The sequence below is a fragment of the Ranitomeya variabilis genome, chromosome 2, assembly GCF_051348905.1.
Source record: "Ranitomeya variabilis isolate aRanVar5 chromosome 2, aRanVar5.hap1, whole genome shotgun sequence".
Classification (NCBI taxonomy): Eukaryota; Metazoa; Chordata; class Amphibia; order Anura; family Dendrobatidae; genus Ranitomeya; species Ranitomeya variabilis.
Genome location: NC_135233.1, coordinates 381,470,320 through 381,477,504, shown reverse-complemented (window position 1 = coordinate 381,477,504; position 7,185 = coordinate 381,470,320). Strand labels below are relative to the sequence as shown.

General features: G+C 52.7%; 1 long non-coding RNA gene across 1 annotated transcript; it reads right to left on the bottom strand.

The window, feature by feature from the left end:
- Nucleotides 1-6,306: 6,306 nt before the first annotated feature.
- On the bottom strand, nt 6,307-6,758 carry LOC143809486 (uncharacterized). Its single transcript, XR_013222290.1, has 3 exons — nt 6,677-6,758; nt 6,541-6,593; nt 6,307-6,415 (listed from the first exon to the last, which is right to left on the bottom strand). It is a non-coding gene; the product is annotated as an uncharacterized LOC143809486 (long non-coding RNA).
- Nucleotides 6,759-7,185: the final 427 nt, after the last annotated feature.

The following is a 7,185-nucleotide window of genomic DNA, read 5'->3' as shown; positions in this document are numbered from 1 at the left end:
CTCTGGGACCGATTTGGTGGGCGGGGTCACTCTGGGACCGATTTGGTGGGCGGGGTCACTCTGGGACCGATTTGGTGGGCGGGGTCACTCTGGGACCGATTTGGTGGGCGGGGTCACTCTGGGACCGATTTGGTGGGCGGGGTCACTCTGGGACCGATTTGGTGGGCGGGGTCACTCTGGGACCGATTTGGTGGGCGGGGTCACTCTGGGACCGATTTGGTGGGCGGGGTCACTCTGGGACCGATTTGGTGGGCGGGGTCACTCTGGGACCGATTTGGTGGGCGGGGTCACTCTGGGACCGATTTGGTGGGCGGGGTCACTCTGGGACCGATTTGGTGGGCGGGGTCACTCTGGGACCGATTTGGTGGGCGGGGTCACTCTGGGACCGATTTGGTGGGCGGGGTCACTCTGGGACCGATTTGGTGGGCGGGGTCACTCTGGGACCGATTTGGTGGGCGGGGTCACTCTGGGACCGATTTGGTGGGCGGGGTCACTCTGGGACCGATTTGGTGGGCGGGGCACCTACATGGGCAACTCAGGGTCCGATTTGGTGGGCGGGGCAACTCAGGGTCCGATTTGGTGGGCGGGGCACCTCAGGGTCCGATTTGGTGGGCGGGGCACCTCAGGGTCCGATTTGGTGGGCGGGGCACCTCAGGGTCCGATTTGGTGGGCGGGGCACCTCAGGGTCCGATTTGGTGGGCGGGGTCACTCTGGGTCCGATTTGGTGGGCGGGGTCACTCTGGGTCCGATTTGGTGGGCGGGGTCACTCTGGGTCCGATTTGGTGGGCGGGGTCACTCTGGGTCCGATTTGGTGGGCGGGGTCACTCTGGGTCCGATTTGGTGGGCGGGGTCACTCTGGGTCCGATTTGGTGGGCGGGGTCACTCTGGGTCCGATTTGGTGGGCGGGGTCACTCTGGGTCCGATTTGGTGGGCGGAGCCACTCTGGGTCCGATTTGGTGGGCGGGGCACCTCAGGGACCGATTAGGTGGGCGGGGTCACTCTATGTCCGATTTAGTGGGCGGAGCCACTCAGGGTCCGATTTGGTGGACGGGGTCACTCTGGGTCCGATTTGGTGGGCGGGGGTCACTGAGTCCGATTTGGTGGGCGGGGTCACTCTGGGTCTGATTTGGTGGGCGGGGTCACTCTGGGTCCGATTTGGTGGGTGGGGCCACTCGCGGTCCGAATTGGTGAGCGGGGTAATCTACTATATAATTGTCTAAGGGCGCTTCCGTCTTTCTGTCACCGTTATTCGTTCGCTGATTGGTCTCGGTAGCTGCCTGTCATAGCTGCCGCGACCAATCAGCGACGCGCACAGTACGGAAGAAAATGGCCGCTCCTTACTCCCCGCACTCACTGCCCGGCGCCCGCATACTCCCCTCCGGTCAGCGCTCACACAGGGTTAATGGCAGCGTTGACCGCGGTGTAACGCACTCGGTTAACGCTGCTATTAACCCTATGTGACCACCTTTTTACTATTGATGCTGCTTATGCAGCACGAATAGTAAAAATATCTAATGTTAAAAATAATAAAAAAAATAAAAAATAGTTACATACTCACCCTCCGGTGGCCCCTCCGGATCAGGAACCGGCCTTTCCCTCTCCGCGCGACGCCCCGGTCACCGCTGCATGCATTGCGGTCTCGCGAGATGATGACGTGCGGTCTCACGACACCGCTACATCATCATCTCGTGAGACCGCAATGCACTCTTGGGACCGGAGCGCGCAACAAGCATCGGGTACCGGCCACTCCAGGAGGTGCAACAAGCATCGTGTACCGGCCGCTCCAGGAGGTGCAACAAGCATCATGTACCGGCCGCTCTAGGAGGTGCAACAAGCATCAGGTACCGGCCGCTCCAGGAGGTGCAACAAGCATCGTGTACCGGCCGCTCCAGTAGGTGAGTATGTAACTATTTTTTATTTTAATTCTTTTTTTTTTTAACAGGGATATGCAGTATACTATGTGACTGGCAGGGCCGGTTTTAGGCAAAGTGGGGCCCTAGGCAAAAGTTTAAAATGGGGCCCCAAATACTAACATATTGCACATCACACAGAAATAGTAAAAAGATCTAATGTTAAAAATAATAAAAAAAACAAAAAACCTGCTATTCTCACCTTCCGTCATCCGCCAGTGCGCGCGGCTGCCGCCAGCTTCCGTTCCCAGAGATGCATTGCGAAAGTACCCAGAAGACTTAGCGGTCTCGCAAGACCGCTAAGTCATCTGGGTAATTTCGCAATGCATCTCTGGGAACGGAAGCTGGCGGCAGCAGCGCGTGCATCGGGACAGAGACGCCGGAGGTGAGTATATACCGTAACTATTTTTTATTTTAATTATTTTTTTTTAACATGGATATGGTGCCGACACTGCTATATACTACGTGGGCTATGTTATATACTGCGTCGCTGCTATATACTACGTGGCCAGTGTTATATACTGCGTGGGCTGTTATATACTACGTGGGCTGTGCTATATATTACGTGGGCTGTTATATACGGCGTGGCTGCTATATACTACGAGGGCAGTGTTATATACTATGTGGGCTGTGTTATACACTGCGTGGCCACTGTTACATACTGCGTGGCCTGTATTATATACTGCGTGGGCTGTGTCATATACTGCGTGGACTGTGTTATATACTGCGTGTCTGCTACAGTATATACTATGTGGCTGCTATATACACACATACATACATATTCTAGAATACCCGATGCGTTCGAATCGGGCCACCATCTAGTAGATTATATAACCACGATATGTCTGGTATCTGCTCTACATATACCATACATACATACAGATACACATATAAATACAGTATATGCAAACACATACATATACCATACATACACACAGATACACATACATATACTGTCATACATACACATAGCGTACATACACATGCATATACCGTACATTCACACACATACCGTACATACATATACCGTACATACATATACAGGCATATACCGTACATACCTACACACATACCGTACATATATATACACGTACTGTACATACACACATACAGTTATGTACACATATTGTATACACATACCGTACATACATATGCCATACATACACACATATACACATAAATACAGTATACCGTACATACATACACATACCGTACAGAGATACACCGTGCATACACAGATGCACACATACACCGTACATACAGATACACATACATGTACCGTACATACACACAGTATATACACATATAGTATAAACATACCGCACACATATACATACTGTATGTACATGCACATAAACATACATATACCATATATACATACAAATTTATTGCACATACACAGATACACATACATATACTGTGCATACATACACATACTGTACATGCATACACACAGCCATACAAATATACCATACATACACACATATACCGTACATATATACACAGATACACACAGATAGAAACATACACATAGATACACACACATACAAGCATATACATACACACATACCAATCTGTGATATCAGCTCACAGGTGATCAGAGGAGCCCTGGATGAGGTCACATAGTTCAGCAGGAGAGGGCTGCAGAACCCACTGCTGTGGGGGATGGGGCACAGAGCAGGCAGGACTGATATCAGCCCCCTGGTGCTGCTGTGTTGTGTGTTGTCCAGTGCAGTGAGCCTCCTCCCCCATCTCTTCTCTGTGAGGTGCAGCCTGCTCTGATTAGAACAGTGGAGGGAGCAGAAGGCACACACTAAGGGTACCGTCACACAGTACCATTTTAATCGCTACGACGGCACGATCCGTGACGTCGCTGCGATCGTATGATTATCGCTCCAGCGTCGTAGACTGCGGTCACACGTTGCAATCACGGCGCTGGAGCGATGCCGAAGTCCCCGGGTAACCAGGGTAAACATCGGGTAACTAAGCGCAGGGCCGCGCTTAGTAACCCGATGTTTACCCTGGTTACCAGCGTAAACGTTAAAAAAACAAACAGTACATACTCACATTCCGGTGTCTGTCCTCCGGCGTTCTGCTTCTCTGCACTGTGTAAGCGCCATTGCCGGAAAGCAGAGCGGTGACGTCAGACGTCACCGCTGTGCTCGCTTTCCGGCCGGCGCTCACACTGCAGAGAAGCTGAGACGCCGGAGGACAGACACCGGAATGTGAGTATGTACTGTTTGTTTGTTTTACGTTTACGCTGGTAACCAGGGTAAACATCGGGTTACTAAGCGCGGCCCTGCGCTTAGTTACCCGATGTTTACCCTGGTTACAAGCGAACACATCGCTGGATCGGTGTCACACACAACGATCCAGCGATGTCAGCGGATGATCAAGCGACGAAAGAAAGTTCCATACGATCTGCTACGACGTACGATTCTCAGCAGGGTCCCTGATCGCTGCTGCGTGTCAGACACTGCGATATCGTATGGATATCGCTGGAACGTCACGGATCGTACCGATCAAAATGGTACTGTGTGACAGTACCCTAAGTCCTGCTCTTCCTCCATGATGGCTCTATGTGCTGTGCTGTGGGGCCCCTGACTGTAGGTGAGCACTCACCATTAGGACACGCCATGCAGGGGGACAGACGGCAGCCAGTGAGCGCTCTCCTCAGTCTGGTCACTGTGAGGTAAGGAAAGCGTTCATTGGCCAGCGTCTCTCCCTGCATGACACGCCCCCTTTTTGATCTCCTGCACTTCGCGCCCCGCTCTCTCCCCGGCGTTCCATGATTACAGGAGGGAGTGAGAGGGGCCCGATCCTGCATGATACCGAGCCTGCCTCCAGGGCCCCCCTCCCTCCTCTGGGCCCCGGAGCAGTGCCATCAGCAGTATGTCCAACCAGGGCCGTATTTAGAGTTTCTGCTGCCCTAGGCACTTTTCGTGCTGCCTCCCCCATTGGCGAGTATGACTAATGCAGACTCTATCGGCAGTGACTTAGGCTACTTTCACATCAGCGATTTTTGACATTTGCGGCAGATCCGGCAGTTTTTCCGCATCCGTAACGGATCACTTATGGCAACACTGTGTTCGGCCTCATTCATTCCCTATGGGACTTGCGGCACTTGCGGTTTTGCTGCGATCCGGCAAATGCGGTACTTGCAGCAACAGGAAAAAAAAATGATGCTAGCAGTGGTTTTTTTTTGTCTCGCCTCAAGTGCCGCACATGTCCACAAGTCCCATAGGGAATGAATGAGGCCGAACGCAGAGTTGCCGGCCCGTAAGTGATATGTTACGCGACAGATGCGGAAAAACTGCAGTGTCTGCCGCGAACGGAGAAAATCGCTGATGTGAAAGTAGCCTTAGCAAACCTTTCCATTAGTTGTCATGTGAGAATCTGGTGGATCTCATACACAGTACATAGTCAGTTGATTCTGCCACGGTTGCACGGTTTGGCTGACAGATTTTTAAGGGCAACCTGTCAGTCGATTCATACTACCAAAACCACGGGCAGCATCAGTCGACTGCAAACAGGGACGTTTATCTCTGCAATGCTCGGACGTTTCAGAGAGAATAGTGTGAAGAGCTGGATGGGTAATTTAGTGAGAGAACGGACTAATCTGTTGCTATCGTCTGTGGGCTTCTCACTCCATGTCTCTAGATCAGGGGTGGGCAATTTATTTCCCCGAGGGGCCAGATGAAAGACCATGACTGTTGTGAAGCATGAAATAGCATGAAAATAATTCTACTCAATATTAATTAGTATTAATTGTATCACTTAATATTGAGAATTAAGTATGCTGACACCCGCTATATATCTTTAAACCCCCCACAGCCCCTTATATACAGCATGAGCCCCACACAGCCTCCCCATATACAGCATGAGACCCACATAACCTCCCCATATACAGCATGAGACCAGCCTCTCATCTCCTCAGCAGCCTCCCCTCTCCAGCCTCTCATCCCCTCTCCTCAGCAGCCTCCCCTCACCAGCCTCTCATCTCCTCCCCTCAGCAGCCTCCCCTCACCAGCCTCTCATCCCCTCTCCTCAGCAGCCTCCCAACACCAGCCTCTCATCTCCTCCCCTCAGCAGCCTCCCCTCACCAGCCTCTCATCCCCTCTCCTCAGCAGCCTCCCAACACCAGCCTCTCATCTCCTCTCCAGCCTCTCATCTCCTCTCCTTTCCAGCCTCTCATCTCCTCTCCTTTCCAGCCTCTCATCTCCTCTCCTTTCCAGCCTCTCATCTCCTCTCCTCAGAAGCCTCCCCACACCAGCCTCTCATCTCCTCTCCTTTCCAGCCTCTCATCTCCTCAGCAGCCTCCCCCACCAGCCTCTCATCTCTCCTTACCAGCCTCCCCTCTCCTCACTCACATCAGCAGACTCCCGTCTCCTCTCTCACCTCACTCCTCTCTGCAGCTTCCTGAGTCCTCACACACTGCCCGCCTCCTCTCCCTGCTCACCGCCGACTTCAGTATCGTCTCCCACAAACATGTCCGTCCTGCTTCTCTACAAAAAAGCAAAATGTCTTCCAGCTTGAAACGTGTAAATCACCACAATCTGTGTCTCCCCTGTATGTGCATGCTGAGACTTATAGTGCCACAGCAGCTGAGACAGGACAGAAGGGCTCTTACCTGCAGACAGCAGCCATGGACCTTAGCAGGGTCCCCCCTCTGACAGGCAACATCTGAGGGGGCAGGCAAGCACAGAGGTGAGACCCCCAATATCCCCAGACCCCCCTGATGCTCCCTGTACAAACCCCCCAGTCACCTTCTCACCACATGGGGGACAGTACTGGCAGAGCACAAGAAGTGCAGCACTGAAACACTTCCCCCGCAGATGACACAGAAAGGTTCCTTGTTACCGAGGAAACAGGAAATCCTCGGGCTGACAGCAGTTAACTCCTTACTGTCTGTGCCGTCACCTGCGGAGTATTCCTGAGGGCTCTCACACCTCCAGTCTGCTCCAGTGCTCCTACATAAGAGCGCGCAGCGTGTCACATGACCCGCGTCAGGACCGTGATACACTTGGGCCTGCTGCTTAAAGGTACAGCACCCATTTCTGCCCCATACAGTAGTCAGGGCTGTAATGCCCTGATGGCGGCCCTGCGCCCGAGACCCCCTCCCCCCGCAGCAGCCAAGACTGAGGTGGGTGGGTGGGGCCAGGGGTGAACCTAGCCTCTATGCTGCCTGAGGCGAACTGCAAAATGGCGCCCCCCCCCCCATAGTAAAATCAGTATAAATAAATCTGGTTTACTCTTTACTTACATTCAATTTACA